At 37.1% G+C, this 17,446-nt stretch overlaps 1 protein-coding gene across 6 annotated transcripts in view; it reads right to left on the reverse strand.

Annotated features, from left to right (window-relative positions):
- LOC306920665 (protein kinase C-binding protein NELL1-like) overlaps positions 1-17,446 on the reverse strand; it is a 424,011-nt gene that overhangs the window by 76,022 nt on the left and 330,543 nt on the right. The window lies entirely within an intron of this gene.

The raw sequence follows: 17,446 nt of genomic DNA on the forward strand, positions 1-17,446 counted from the left end.
ATTGCAGTCAAAAGAATAAAAATAAATGAGTGTATGAGCTTAAGTAATTATTTCTTTTTTTTCTCTGTGTGTGTGTGTGTGCATGTGTCCGTGCGCACGTGTATATGTGTGCACAAGAGGCATGGCTACATTAACACATACAGGATATGCAATAGGAATATAATAGGATATATACTTTCATTGTACTATAATAAAGATAATAGAAAAAAACATTTACAATTAAAAAGACTGGGGCAACTGAAGCAGAAGATAGGACGTTCTATGTTAGGTCCAGAGAAGAGGAGAGTGAGAAGTATCATTCCTTCTGCTTATCTGGGTGTGTTCTGTGTCAAATCAAAGGCTAGCCAGGTTCTGCAAGGCTGTTGCAATGTGCACAGGGCAAAGGAAATTCTGATTCTATAGTCTATATTTAGCATCACTCTGAAAGTGTGTGCGTGCGTGCGTGCGTGCGTGCCTTTGAGTCTATAACATGATGACCCCAATCACCCCATAGATGTCTGTGCGTGTTTCTCTTCTCTTCTTAATTTTGGCAAGCAGAGGTACATTACAGGGCCTTGCCTCATGGCTCGGCTTACGTATTTACATTACAGGGTGGGAAGTATCACCCTGGCAAAGTACAGTACAATGGAAAGACTAAAGGGGACGAGTCCACGTGGGGGAAGAGATGAGGGATGATTAAGATTAATGCTAACGAACTCTATCCACAAGACAAGATGTAGAATCTGTGCAAGTTCAGTCAAGGGGTAGAGAAAGTGAGAAGAGAGAGGGGGGGAGAGAGAGAGAGAGAGAGAGAGAGAGAGAGAGAGAGAGAGAGAGAGAGAGAGAGAGAGAGAGAGAGAGAGAGAGAGAGAATAGAGTGTGCTTAAAGAAGAGAGGATTAAACCCAAAAGAGGGCAGACTTAATTGAACGAGTTCATTAAAGAGAAATTACTTTGAGCATTTCTAAGCTTAATTAATGACAATTTGAAAGACGGGTCTTAATGGGCTATGGAATCTATTTATAGTCTTATACATATCGCTGTGTGTCTGCGTATGTGCATGTGATTTGTGTACCCATGATTTGTGTGTGTGTGCATCCACGTGCGCGCATGCGTGCGTTAAGTTGTGCGCCTGTGTGTATCTGTGTATGCATATATAAGCCTGCGTGCGTGCGTGCGTGCGTGCGTGCGTGCGACTGCAAATGGAGAGCGATGTCATTTGTCCTCACAATGATCAAGTGGGTGTTGTGGATTCTTTTTTCCAAACCATGGCAAATATACAAACTCAGACATTAGCGTAATAAATAACAGTGAAGAGCTCCATGCCAAAAGCCATTAGAGCTATTAATTTCACTGGTTCCACCCTTGAAGAAGTTCTATCAGGCCCTCATTAGCAGCCTGATTGCCTCTGTACCAATAAAGCTCACGATTAAAAATTAATTATACTTGTATTGACTCAATCTCTCTCCAGCTCTAATTATCATTTCACCATCATCAGCATAACACTCTCTCCACCGTACACTAATACCGTACACACATAACACTCTCTCCACTCTACCGCCTGGCTGTCCAACTAATGGCTTCCACAGATTGGAAGGTGGGGGGCCAGGGGCGTGCGTGCGTGCGTGCGTGCGTGCGTGCGTGCGTGCGTGCGTGCGTGCGTGCGTGCGTGCGTGCGTGCGTGCGTGCGTGCGTGCGTGCGGAATACAGTACGTGTGTATGGGGAGGCGAGACTGACAGGTTGAAGTGGAACAGGAGTGGAGTGCAACAAGAGCTAGTTAGAGGTATCGTGGGGGTGGGGGGTGTTTGTGGAGAGGTGTGCACTATGTACAGTGTATATACTGTATATACTGTATGCATTATATACCTGTTCTGCTGCTGATGCATGCTAGTTTTCCTTGCATGCTTTGATCTGGTCTATACTCCTGTCTTGCACTATATTGCACAACGCTGTGCAAATTGAGTTAATTGACTATTCACACAGGACACAGCGGCCATTTTGTTCTCATGTATGTTCATAATACAGTATGTAGACTAGCGGCTAGTTACTAGCCAGCTATTTGTTATTTTGCAGTATAGTAACAGAGTAACCAGTCAAACCGTGCCATGATTTATAAGCTGTATAGTATAGCCACTTTGAACAGCCAACAGAGATGGGCACTTATGTGGCAATAGGGAATCTAGGGGTTCAAATCCATTGTGGTGTATCCAGCTTGTATTAAGCGACATTGCGAACACAATGGGTCTGTGTTCAGGGGAGGGAAGTTGGGTGGAGAGTGCGGTCTTTATTGCCGCGCTAGAGCCCGCTAAGTGCTGGCTAGGCGCATGTCGGTGCGAGTGGTGTTGGTTTGGTCATTGTTGTTATTGCATGTGCATATGTATATTGCAACTTTAGTGCAATAACAGTGGCAACACGTGTGGGGAGGCTTATTGGCATAATGAAATGGAAAAGAACAGCCAAGACATTTTTTTGCGCACGCACGATGCATTTTCTGTTTTTTGTAGGTGTTTTCTTGGACAACCGCGCGCACGCGCACGCGCACGCACACGCACACGCACACGCACACACACACACACACACACACACACACACACACACACACACACACACACACACACACACACACACACAGTCCTCCCGACCTCCAGTTAAACGATCACGCTGCTTAACTGAGCCTGTTGCTGAGTCGTGACTTTTGGCGACATGCTTATGCTCACACATTTTTGCTGTTTGACTTTCCATTATGGCCCCTAGATTGCTTTCCCAGTGGACGGTGAGAATGGAATCATTCTATTCCCAGCCATGGTTAACAGCCAGGTTGGTTCATGGCTGTTGGGTATTCAAGAACCCTCTCAGAGTCAGAAGTGAGCATTTGAGCAACGACGTCAGAGATGGGGTCAGGTGGACGGTCCGTTAAAGATGGGGTCAGGTGGACGGTCCGTTAAAGTGAATCTGAATGAGGGGGGTGGGAGGGGATTGACGGTGGAATTATCCCAGCGTTGCGATGAGTAGTGAATCGCTGCAATGTGCTTCCTATACATTAACCCATTTAGGCCTGACGTCGAAATAAAAAAACGTTCGTTCTGAAAGTATATATATATTCAAAGATTTGTGCCGCATTTTTTAGATTTTTCAAAAATAGCAGACCTACAAGCTCATAGCGCGCCACTCGGTGGCGCGCTATGAGCTTGTAGATCTGCTATTTTTCAATAGCTAAAGCATAACATGATGGTAACACCAAAAGGGGTTAAAAGATCATTACACTGTTGGTAGCAATCTCATCTGTAAATGTTATAATGTTACAAATGTCATTGAGAATCACAGTATTGCCAGGAACTTTCCTTTGGTGTGAAAGTGAATGTCCAGATAACACTGTTGAAAAGTATTCAGGACTCTCATTATTAGTACAATGGGACCATTCTTGCGGAATGGCTATTCAACTGGTAGACTGCAAACTTGCTGCTCATGCCATTAATAGAATGTTCACAAATGTGTAGGTGAGAAGCAGATAACGGGAGCTGCCAGGACTCAATGTACCAGAGACAGTCATGATAAATGGGACATTAGGTAACACCAGTGGTAACGCTGAACATACAGCCGTGCCGAGGAAAAGTGCTCATAAAAATACAGAGCACTCTTTATTAGCACAGAAATACAGAGGTGGATAATAAGGTGAGCTGGCTATAGTGGAATAATGTAGCTCCTGAACACAGCCATAATCTCAAGTAGAACTCAATATAATCTGTTAATTTAGAGCGTAAAAATGGACCTGTACTTGAGTTAAATTAACACGCCTTTTACTGGGTAATAACAGCATCTAATAATGGACACTGCAGGCTCTCTCTCTTTCCATGTTTTTCTCCTGCACTCCGTCTCTATCCTCTCGCCCTGAGTAACGGGGCGCGACAGTGGCTCAGTGGGTAGAGTGGCCGGTAGAGCAGCGGAATGGCAACCGTGAGGTTCCCAGTTCGATCCCGGTCTCCCCCAGAGTTAGTGTCGAAGTGTCCTTCAGCAAGACGCTGAAACCCTAACTGCTCCTGATGTGCAGGTTGGTGCCTTGCATGGTTTCCTCCGCCATCGGTGTGTGAATGTGTGTGTGAATGGGTGAATGTAATGCACAATCTATGTAAAGCGCCTTGGATAAAGGCGCTATATAAATGCACCATTTACCATTTCTTTATCCTGCTCGTAAGTAACTCTGCATCTCTCTCCTACTAGTAACTATCAATCTTTCCCTCGCTCACAACAATAACCTGTACGATACAGTATATATATCTGCCCACAGTTGTCCTTGCGCTTTGATATTGTCTTTCCTCTGACCTCACTTTAATTGCCCGGGGTTATTTAATCCATTACATTATAGCGCCCAGTCGATTTATAAACACGGACCACTTTTACCGACGGACCGGATGTTGTTACTAATAGAAAGGACAAAGAACTTCGTCCTGGGCGATGGGGGTGTTAAAGAGAAACAAGGCCCACAGAGCAATGTCAGTCCATGTATTCATACAAATCCACCAGTCTATTATGCATGGACATAATACACAGCACTGTCCGCTAGCCATTCAGATTAAGGGGATACCGAACAAGTCTACCTGTTCTCCCCCCTCGATAGAGGTGTGATCAACCAGTCGCCAGCGATTAAAGCCCTCTCTATTGTCAGCACATGAGGGTGACACAATATTTCCGCTTGACCAGATACTGCTTATGCACGTCTATATTCAACGGTGCTGCCCGCCACGGCGTGGAAAACTGTAGCTCATTGCTCATGTCACGTCTGGGTGATTTTTATCTGTTTTCATCTGCCAGCAGTCATGAAGGAATGAGCTCATCAGAATAGGGAGGGTGGGGTGGGGGGTCCAGATGCCCTTGTCAGGAGGATGTGAGGAGCTTTCTTAACAGAAGGCAGTGGATGAGTATGAGATGATTCTCTTTGCCCACACAGCAAAATGAAATACATTTTCCACTATATATATATATATATATATATATATATATATATATATATATATATATATATCCTTTTTCGTATATATTGAAATAAACAGATTGTATATTATTTAACGCGGTGCCAGCCGCATCAACATTAGCTAGGCATGTAACGATACACTCAACTCACGATACGATATACGTATCACGATGAGGTTCACAATACGATTTTTTCAATAATGACCGACAAATGACCGAAAAATATTTTTTTTATGATTTATCTTCCCCCCAAGCTTTTTTCACAATTTTTATTTAACTACATTGCAAAAGTAGCATTACAGTAGTCTATATATGCTGCGGCTCATTACACCATGTGGCCACTGGGGGCGCCAGTGAGTAATTTATGTTAATTTATGTTAATTTATTCATACATTCCATACATTCCATACATTCCATAATCATATTGTATATATCATAAAAATCATATAATATTATAATTATTATTATTATTATTATTATTATAATCGTTTTATTTATGTATGTGATGTATAGCCATGCTTTTGTTATTGCTTATTATAAATCGCTCTGGATTAAGAGCTTAAGTGTTTTATATCATTAAATGTTTAAGTCTGCTCCATCTCTCCATCCCTCTCTCTCTCTCTGTCCCCTGCCTGCGTTGTTTTCAGGAAGGGGGGTGTCCCTCAGACAGACAGACATGCCGGCTCCAGGTGTGAATAGAACAATAGAAAGTGTAGATGAACCTCTGGGGGAGTGGGGGTGGGGGATCCCTTATCTTTTAGAAGTGCCAGGTGGCAGTTGTAACCGGGGGGGGGGGGGGGGTGGGGGCCATTCTCTTTGAAGTGCCAGGTGACAGTTGTAAACCCCCTCCCCCCTCAAAACATTGATGTTGTGTTAATGTGTTAATTAGATGTAGTTAAAACCGGGGGTGGGGGATCCCTTATCTTTTTGATGTGCCAGGTGCAGTTGTAAACCCCCTCCCCCCTCATTAGAGGGGGGTGGGGGTCCCCTTCTCTTTGAAAGTGACAGTTGACAGGTGACAGGTGACAGGTGACAGATGACAGCAGCTGACAGCTGACAGGAAAACACACAGCTTGTGTGTTGGTTTAGCCCTAACATTGCAATTTCCAGGTGCATATATACGTTGGAGTATTGGGTGTACAGTAGGGGTACACTATTGAGTATAGGTATGGAAAAATAAAAGTATGAATAAATTATGCAAATTTAAAAAAGAAAATGAATTTAAGCAAAACTTATAATGAAAAAATGAAAAAATAGAAAATAGAAAATAGAAAATAAAAAACTTTAAAAAAAAAACTTTGAAAAAAAGAAAAACACTTACAAAACATAAAACAAGAAAAGAAAAGTTACAAAACAAGTTAAAAGTTAAAAACTTAAACAAATAAAGAAAATAACTTTTAGTGTAAATGTGGTTTCTCAATTGTACTGCCTATGTACGTGTGAACTCGTAGTGAAGAAAGCTTGAACTAGCTGGGGTGTTGTAGATGCCGCAAATATGTTCGAAAAGGTTTGCACAATGGTTAGTTAGAGGGGGTGGTCTACTGTGTGGGTGGGGTGTGTATGGGGGTTGGTCTACTATGTGTAGGTATAGTCTAGTGTATATGTGGCGTATAGCTGGTACTGCAGGTTTAAACATCAGGTTGGTCTGCTGTCTAGCTTTTCTTTTTTGTCTAACAGATTTGTCCATTTTATGGTGTAATTCCATTTTTGACCATAGACTATGGATCTAATAATGTAGGTGTAATTCCTCATACAGCCACTACAGACCTGTAGGGGGTTTCAGCCTCCTAGTGCAATTCATCTATTTATTTTTCGTCTCAGTGGTTCAGAGGACACCCCCATCCAGGGGCCCTACAAGGGGGTGTAATACCAGTTTTGGCCCATAGACTATGGATTTGAGCATCTCATCGGTGTAATACCGGTTAACACCACTACACCCCAATGCATTGGGGTTTCAAGCCCTCTAGGGGAGTGGATCTCAGTTCACTTCATTTTTGGTCCACAGACAGCTAAAATCATGATGAACATGCAACCAAACGGACTCTTGATGAAGGCTTTATGATTATAGGGGTAATGATCAGGCATGTAGGGATAGCCAGTATGGGGGGTCACAAGTCATGCTTTGCTAGTAAATGTAGCAAGTCTTCAAAATTACTAAAAACTATTTAGTTGTATTGGTTATTCTTTAGACTATTTAGACTAATTCAGGCTTTCAATGCTCAATGTTATTGGTGTTATGGTAGCCAAATGCCCCACTGTATAGGGACCTGACTGTATAGTATATAGTATAGTCTGGCTGTCTATATGGCTTTCTATGGGGTGGTTTAATGTCTAACTGATTTTTCTATATGTCTGTAACATAGGTATATTATGGACAGGTGGGGACCAAATGGAACCCATTAGATATTTAACTCTTGAGATGCTATCTAACTGTATGCTTGGATGACTGTATGCCTATCTGGCTGCCTTGTGCATGTGAGGAACCACAAAGGGTGTAATATCAGGTTTGCCCCATAGGCTGTGAATTTAAGTAATGTAGGTGTAATTCAGATCTACCCCATAGGCTCAATACATACATGAAGGGGGTTATACTTAGCTTGAATATTGACCGGTGTAAATCTAGCCTGTGTAGCCTATCTGTGAACAATTACACAACATACAGAATAGTATGAGAGCCATAGGTGTTTACGATTATTTGGACGCAGTAACTGTCAGTTTTTTACAGTATTACATGGATCCAATATTCTCTGCTATTATTTGGTATCCTTCAGCCATGATGAGGCTCTTACATGTAACATATCTGTCCTCTCTAATTATATTACAATATGGTTATGTTATGCTCATAGGGGACAGTGGTTCGAGCAGTAATTATTGTCTTCAGACATTGTATGATCAGGTTATTAACCAAACATTACAGGTAGTACATCATAATCCCATATGGTCTAGTGGTTTAGGATGCTTGGAGTCTAGCCATGAGACCAAAGTTCGACTCTTGGTGTGGGAAATATAAGTATATGTTTTCAATTATAGTGAAAGTTAATGATATCCACCTAGTGGGGAATTTCTATAGATGTTGATCAACCAGTCATGCAAACGATTTCAGCACCATAGATAGCATTATGCCCCTATTGTTAGGACTGTTAGTACACCTTATGTAGACACAGAACTCTATAGTGCATACGTATTGGTTCATCATACAGATATTCCACTGATGGATTGATGGTAGGTTACTAGTTAGCGTATGATTCATGTTGATAATCTTTTGAAAAATGTGATTTTACGGGGATTTATATGGTAAAATGCCTAAATTGTAAATTGTAAACTATATAACAATACTATTTACAGCATCACATACACAAAAATGATACAAAAACAAACAACAATCATACAACAGCAGAAAAACAAGACAATACGTGACACAACAAACAAAAAATACTAAAACAAAATAAATAAACTACACAGCAGACAAAACAAAAACTTGACAAAGCACAACACCACAAAAACTGGACAAAACACAACAAAACAAAACACCCATTAAACAAATATCATGACACAAAAGCAAAAATACTAAAACAAAAATCAAAAAGCTACACATCAGACACAACAAAAACTTGATAAAACAAAAACCATGTCAAAACAAAAACACAAAACATACATTAAACAAATATCATGACACAAATGCAAACAAAATAAATAAACTACACAGCAGACAAAACAAAAACTTGACACAACACAAAAAAAAAAATGACTAAAACAAAATAAATAAACTATACAGTAGACAAAACAAAAACTTGACAAAGCACAACACCACAAAAACCTTGTCAAAACAAAAACACAAAAGACAAAACACAACGAAACAAATATCATGACACAAAAGCAAAAATACTAAAACAAAAATCAAAAAGCTACACATCAGACAAAACAAAAACTTGATGAAAAACCTTGTCAAAACAAAAACACAAAACAAAAAACTTGACAAAACACAACACAAACAAAAAATACTAAAACAAAATAAATAAACTATACAGTAGACAAAACAAAAACTTGACAAAGCACAACACCACAAAAACCTTGTCAAAACAAAAACACAAAAGACAAAACACAACGAAAAAAATATCATGACACAAAAGCAAAAATACTAAAACAAAAATCAAAAAGCTACACATCAGACACAACAAAAACTTGATGAAAAACCTTGTCAAAACAAAAACACAAAACAAAAAACTTGACAAAACACAACACAAACAAAAAAAATACTAAAACAAAAATAAATAAACTACACAGCAGACAAAAACAAACTTGACAAAACAAACTTTTTCAAAACAAACTTGACAAAACAAACTTTTTCAAAACAAAAACACAAAACACACATTATACAAACATCATGACACAAAAACAAAACAAAAATTATACAACAGCAGAAAACAAAACAAAAATGACACAAAGCAAACAGTAAAAACATAACACAGCAACAATACGAAACAAAATCAAAAGGCTACACACCAGACAAGACAATATGTAACAAACATATGTGATAAAAAACACAAAACAAAATCAAAAACTGGACAAAACACAATATGTAGCAAACATATGTGATAAAAACACGAAACAAAATCAAAAACTGGACAAAACACAAACAAAAAAGAAATACTAAAACAAAATAAATAAACTATACAGCAGACAAAACAAAAACTTGACAAAGCACAACACCACAAAAACCTTGTCAAAACAAAAACACAAAAGACAAAACACAACGAAACAAATATCATGACACAAAAGCAAAAATACTAAAACAAAAATCAAAAAGCTACACATCAGACACAACAAAAACTTGATGAAAAACCTTGTCAAAACAAAAACACAAAACAAAAACTTGACAAAACACAACACAAACAAAAAATAATACTAAACAAAATAAATAAACTACACAGCAGACAAAACAAAAACTTGACAAAGCACGACACTGGACAACACAAACAAAAATACTACAACAAAAATAAATAAATAAACTACACAGCAGACAACACAAAAAAAAAAAGTGCTATCATGAGGCCCACAACCTGACAGGGGCCGGTTTTTATCTAGTATCTAGTCTAGGTACATCTATATAGTTGTATCTAGTATACAAGCTTTTGCTCAATATTACAAATTATTTACAGTTTTTATTTTAACTGTCAGTTTTTTACAGTATTACATGGATCCAATATTCTCTGCTATTATTTGGTATCCTTCAGCCATGATGAGGCTCTTACATGTAACATATCTGTCCTCTCTAATTATATTACAATATGGTTATGTTATGCTCATAGGGGACAGTGGTTCGAGCAGTAATTATTGTCTTCAGACATTGTATGATCAGGTTATTAACCAAACATTACAGGTAGTACATCATAATCCCATATGGTCTAGTGGTTTAGGATGCTTGGAGTATAGCCATGAGACCAAAGTTCGTCTATTTGTAATGATAAGATGTTTTGTAGGAGAAAATGTGTAATTCCTACACATGCAGGGGGTTATTGATGTATACAAAAACATCTACTTGGATCAATTATCCTGGAATTATTTTTACTTCTAAGATTATATTCTTGAAAAAGTTTCTAAACTCTGTTGTTAAATGCTAAATGCCTATTGTTTTTAGATCTACAGTGATCTGTATAGATAGTGTAGTCAGAACAAATCACTAGTTGTCAATGATAGATAGTAAATACTTCACCATCAATCACCAGGCACTTTTGACTCATTCACTCAGTTGTTCTCTCACATTATATTATGACTAGTACATTATTCAACCAATACCAATAACTATTAACTAATAACTATTTTGCCAACTAAATTTGGAATAATTGTTAATTTCAGCTATTTTATCATTTTTCAGACATGTTCTCTATCCATTTTGTAACTGTGCAAACCTCTGTAGTGGTAAAAAGACCACCCATACTAATCCATTTACCCTAGTGGGCAGATAATTACAGAGCCAAAAGCGCCCTAACAGCATCCTAACAGCATCCTCCATCTGATTTCACCAGCCAATGGTCTATATGGTCTATCAGAGATACAGGACAGCAACATTTTTGAGTATTGGGGCATTTTGAGTACATACACAAATTAACCTCAGTGACATATCCAACACTCATTTTACCATTACATTATGGTTAAAACAAATCACTAGTCACTAAATTGACCCCTAGGGGGTATTGGACGGAAAAAGCATACACCTAGGGCATGAAATCTGATGTGGAACACCGTATCTTAACATCTTAGTCAAAATAATAGGCTAAATCAGCATAATAGTTCCCAATCATGGCTGAGGATAGTAGGTAGATTAGGTCACTAGATCATTTGCTCACCCAAAGTTGCTGTGAAACTTCACAATATACAATAAATATATATATATTTATGTCAGGGGCTAGTAAAATATAGTGTAAGGGGATGCATTGGCGTAAATAAATGGGCATTTTCGGTTTATAAAGACCTAAAGAGCCCTGAAGATACTGTATTAATTGTTAAAGCTCTGCATAATATAGATCCAGCTACCACTTATTGTACACTAAGGGTTGATTGTTTTAATGATAGACACAATATTTCTGACTTTTGACACCCTGATATATGACTTGGGTACTCTGTCACAACTGGGTCAATAAAAAATATACCAATTATGTACAGATTTTGGTGTCTCTGCATCTTTACACAAAAATATTATAGCGTTAGGAGTGATGAAGACGATCATTGTATGAATTCTATCAGGGGTTTTCTAGGGGGAAGTTTTGAAAAGAGTCAGCAAGTTGGCACATTAAACTTGAAAATACTACATTCAAGTTGTTTATGTTTGGGCAAGGGTCACAATTTCAGACAAAATTACTCCCCCATCACTGGGGAACCCAGTCATGTGGACACAGTCACTGTACGTTTTACATACATAAACTATGTTGTTCATGGTGTAAATCAAAATATTATACATTGAATCACTAATATGACTTAATATAATACCCCTTTTGACTAGACCCAATCACTCTTTGTATCACCAAATTCTTCTATTGTTGTCTATTCTACACACAAAGTATGAAGTGTAATGCTAAACCCCTCAAAAGAGACTGAGCCCTAAACCAGGCCAAGCTACCAGAGCTGTTTCATAAAACAGATACTGATGTTAAACACATACAAGGTTATAGAAATGAATTGCACTAACATGTAGTTTAACATCAGTATCTGTTTTATGAAACAGCTCTGGTAGCTTGGCCTGGTTTAGGGCTCAGTCTCTTTTGAGGGGTTTAGCATTACACTTCATACTTTGTGTGTAGAATAGACAACAATAGAAGAATTTGGTGATACAAAGAGTGATTGGGTCTAGTCAAAAGGGGTATTATATTAAGTCATATTAGTGATTCAATGTATAATATTTTGATTTACACCATGAACAACATAGTTTATGTATGTAAAACGTACAGTGACTGTGTCCACATGACTGGGTTCCCCAGTGATGGGGGAGTAATTTTGTCTGAAATTGTGACCCTTGCCCAAACATAAACAACTTGAATGTAGTATTTTCAAGTTTAATGTGCCAACTTGCTGACTCTTTTCAAAACTTCCCCCTAGAAAACCCCTGATAGAATTCATACAATGATCGTCTTCATCACTCCTAACGCTATAATATTTTTGTGTAAAGATGCAGAGACACCAAAATCTGTACATAATTGGTATATTTTTTATTGACCCAGTTGTGACAGAGTACCCAAGTCATATATCAGGGTGTCAAAAGTCAGAAATATTGTGTCTATCATTAAAACAATCAACCCTTAGTGTACAATAAGTGGTAGCTGGATCTATATTATGCAGAGCTTTAACAATTAATACAGTATCTTCAGGGCTCTTTAGGTCTTTATAAACCGAAAATGCCCATTTATTTACGCCAATGCATCCCCTTACACTATATTTTACTAGCCCCTGACATAAATATATATATATTTATTGTATATTGTGAAGTTTCACAGCAACTTTGGGTGAGCAAATGATCTAGTGACCTAATCTACCTACTATCCTCAGCCATGATTGGGAACTATTATGCTGATTTAGCCTATTATTTTGACTAAGATGTTAAGATACGGTGTTCCACATCAGATTTCATGCCCTAGGTGTATGCTTTTTCCGTCCAATACCCCCTAGGGGTCAATTTAGTGACTAGTGATTTGTTTTAACCATAATGTAATGGTAAAATGAGTGTTGGATATGTCACTGAGGTTAATTTGTGTATGTACTCAAAATGCCCCAATACTCAAAAATGTTGCTGTCCTGTATCTCTGATAGACCATATAGACCATTGGCTGGTGAAATCAGATGGAGGATGCTGTTAGGATGCTGTTAGGGCGCTTTTGGCTCTGTAATTATCTGCCCACTAGGGTAAATGGATTAGTATGGGTGGTCTTTTTACCACTACAGAGGTTTGCACAGTTACAAAATGGATAGAGAACATGTCTGAAAAATGATAAAATAGCTGAAATTAACAATTATTCCAAATTTAGTTGGCAAAATAGTTATTAGTTAATAGTTATTGGTATTGGTTGAATAATGTACTAGTCATAATATAATGTGAGAGAACAACTGAGTGAATGAGTCAAAAGTGCCTGGTGATTGATGGTGAAGTATTTACTATCTATCATTGACAACTAGTGATTTGTTCTGACTACACTATCTATACAGATCACTGTAGATCTAAAAACAATAGGCATTTAGCATTTAACAACAGAGTTTAGAAACTTTTTCAAGAATATAATCTTAGAAGTAAAAATAATTCCAGGATAATTGATCCAAGTAGATGTTTTTGTATACATCAATAACCCCCTGCATGTGTAGGAATTACACATTTTCTCCTACAAAACATCTTATCATTACAAATAGACGAACTTTGGTCTCATGGCTATACTCCAAGCATCCTAAACCACTAGACCATATGGGATTATGATGTACTACCTGTAATGTTTGGTTAATAACCTGATCATACAATGTCTGAAGACAATAATTACTGCTCGAACCACTGTCCCCTATGAGCATAACATAACCATATTGTAATATAATTAGAGAGGACAGATATGTTACATGTAAGAGCCTCATCATGGCTGAAGGATACCAAATAATAGCAGAGAATATTGGATCCATGTAATACTGTAAAAAACTGACAGTTAAAATAAAAACTGTAAATAATTTGTAATATTGAGCAAAAGCTTGTATACTAGATACAACTATATAGATGTACCTAGACTAGATACTAGATAAAAACCGGCCCCTGTCAGGTTGTGGGCCTCATGATAGCACTTTTTTTTTTTGTGTTGTCTGCTGTGTAGTTTATTTATTTATTTTTGTTGTAGTATTTTTGTTTGTGTTGTCCAGTGTCGTGCTTTGTCAAGTTTTTGTTTTGTCTGCTGTGTAGTTTATTTATTTTGTTTAGTATTATTTTTTGTTTGTGTTGTGTTTTGTCAAGTTTTTGTTTTGTGTTTTTGTTTTGACAAGGTTTTTCATCAAGTTTTTGTTGTGTCTGATGTGTAGCTTTTTGATTTTTGTTTTAGTATTTTTGCTTTTGTGTCATGATATTTGTTTCGTTGTGTTTTGTCTTTTGTGTTTTTGTTTTGACAAGGTTTTTGTGGTGTTGTGCTTTGTCAAGTTTTTGTTTTGTCTGCTGTATAGTTTATTTATTTTGTTTTAGTATTTCTTTTTTGTTTGTGTTTTGTCCAGTTTTTGATTTTGTTTCGTGTTTTTATCACATATGTTTGCTACATATTGTGTTTTGTCCAGTTTTTGATTTTGTTTTGTGTTTTTTATCACATATGTTTGTTACATATTGTCTTGTCTGGTGTGTAGCCTTTTGATTTTGTTTCGTATTGTTGCTGTGTTATGTTTTTACTGTTTGCTTTGTGTCATTTTTGTTTTGTTTTCTGCTGTTGTATAATTTTTGTTTTGTTTTTGTGTCATGATGTTTGTATAATGTGTGTTTTGTGTTTTTGTTTTGAAAAAGTTTGTTTTGTCAAGTTTGTTTTGAAAAAGTTTGTTTTGTCAAGTTTGTTTTTGTCTGCTGTGTAGTTTATTTATTTTTGTTTTAGTATTTTTTTTGTTTGTGTTGTGTTTTGTCAAGTTTTTTGTTTTGTGTTTTTGTTTTGACAAGGTTTTTCATCAAGTTTTTGTTGTGTCTGATGTGTAGCTTTTTGATTTTTGTTTTAGTATTTTTGCTTTTGTGTCATGATATTTTTTTCGTTGTGTTTTGTCTTTTGTGTTTTTGTTTTGACAAGGTTTTTGTGGTGTTGTGCTTTGTCAAGTTTTTGTTTTGTCTACTGTATAGTTTATTTATTTTGTTTTAGTATTTTTTGTTTGTGTTGTGTTTTGTCAAGTTTTTTGTTTTGTGTTTTTGTTTTGACAAGGTTTTTCATCAAGTTTTTGTTTTGTCTGATGTGTAGCTTTTTGATTTTTGTTTTAGTATTTTTGCTTTTGTGTCATGATATTTGTTTCGTTGTGTTTTGTCTTTTGTGTTTTTGTTTTGACAAGGTTTTTGTGGTGTTGTGCTTTGTCAAGTTTTTGTTTTGTCTACTGTATAGTTTATTTATTTTGTTTTAGTCATTTTTTTTTTTGTGTTGTGTCAAGTTTTTGTTTTGTCTGCTGTGTAGTTTATTTATTTTGTTTGCATTTGTGTCATGATATTTGTTTAATGTATGTTTTGTGTTTTTGTTTTGACATGGTTTTTGTTTTATCAAGTTTTTGTTGTGTCTGATGTGTAGCTTTTTGATTTTTGTTTTAGTATTTTTGCTTTTGTGTCATGATATTTGTTTAATGGGTGTTTTGTTTTGTTGTGTTTTGTCCAGTTTTTGTGGTGTTGTGCTTTGTCAAGTTTTTGTTTTGTCTGCTGTGTAGTTTATTTATTTTGTTTTAGTATTTTTTGTTTGTTGTGTCACGTATTGTCTTGTTTTTCTGCTGTTGTATGATTGTTGTTTGTTTTTGTATCATTTTTGTGTATGTGATGCTGTAAATAGTATTGTTATATAGTTTACAATTTACAATTTAGGCATTTTACCATATAAATCCCCGTAAAATCACATTTTTCAAAAGATTATCAACATGAATCATACGCTAACTAGTAACCTACCATCAATCCATCAGTGGAATATCTGTATGATGAACCAATACGTATGCACTATAGAGTTCTGTGTCTACATAAGGTGTACTAACAGTCCTAACAATAGGGGCATAATGCTATCTATGGTGCTGAAATCGTTTGCATGACTGGTTGATCAACATCTATAGAAATTCCCCACTAGGTGGATATCATTAACTTTCACTATAATTGAAAACATATACTTATATTTCCCACACCAAGAGTCGAACTTTGGTCTCATGGCTAGACTCCAAGCATCCTAAACCACTAGACCATATGGGATTATGATGTACTACCTGTAATGTTTGGTTAATAACCTGATCATACAATGTCTGAAGACAATAATTACTGCTCGAACCACTGTCCCCTATGAGCATAACATAACCATATTGTAATATAATTAGAGAGGACAGATATGTTACATGTAAGAGCCTCATCATGGCTGAAGGATACCAAATAATAGCAGAGAATATTGGATCCATGTAATACTGTAAAAAACTGACAGTTACTGCGTCCAAATAATCGTAAACACCTATGGCTCTCATACTATTCTGTATGTTGTGTAATTGTTCACAGATAGGCTACACAGGCTAGATTTACACCGGTCAATATTCAAGCTAAGTATAACCCCCTTCATGTATGTATTGAGCCTATGGGGTAGATCTGAATTACACCTACATTACTTAAATTCACAGCCTATGGGGCAAACCTGATATTACACCCTTTGTGGTTCCTCACATGCACAAGGCAGCCAGATAGGCATACAGTCATCCAAGCATACAGTTAGATAGCATCTCAAGAGTTAAATATCTAATGGGTTCCATTTGGTCCCCACCTGTCCATAATATACCTATGTTACAGACATATAGAAAAATCAGTTAGACATTAAACCACCCCATAGAAAGCCATATAGACAGCCAGACTATACTATATACTATACAGTCAGGTCCCTATACAGTGGGGCATTTGGCTACCATAACACCAATAACATTGAGCATTGAAAGCCTGAATTAGTCTAAATAGTCTAAAGAATAACCAATACAACTAAATAGTTTTTAGTAATTTTGAAGACTTGCTACATTTACTAGCAAAGCATGACTTGTGACCCCCCATACTGGCTATCCCTACATGCCTGATCATTACCCCTATAATCATAAAGCCTTCATCAAGAGTCCGTTTGGTTGCATGTTCATCATGATTTTAGCTGTCTGTGGACCAAAAATGAAGTGAACTGAGATCCACTCCCCTAGAGGGCTTGAAACCCCAATGCATTGGGGTGTAGTGGTGTTAACCGGTATTACACCGATGAGATGCTCAAATCCATAGTCTATGGGCCAAAACTGGTATTACACCCCCTTGTAGGGCCCC

Source organism: Electrona antarctica (assembly GCF_951216825.1).
Source record: "Electrona antarctica genome assembly, chromosome: 3".
Taxonomy (NCBI): domain Eukaryota; kingdom Metazoa; phylum Chordata; class Actinopteri; order Myctophiformes; family Myctophidae; genus Electrona; species Electrona antarctica.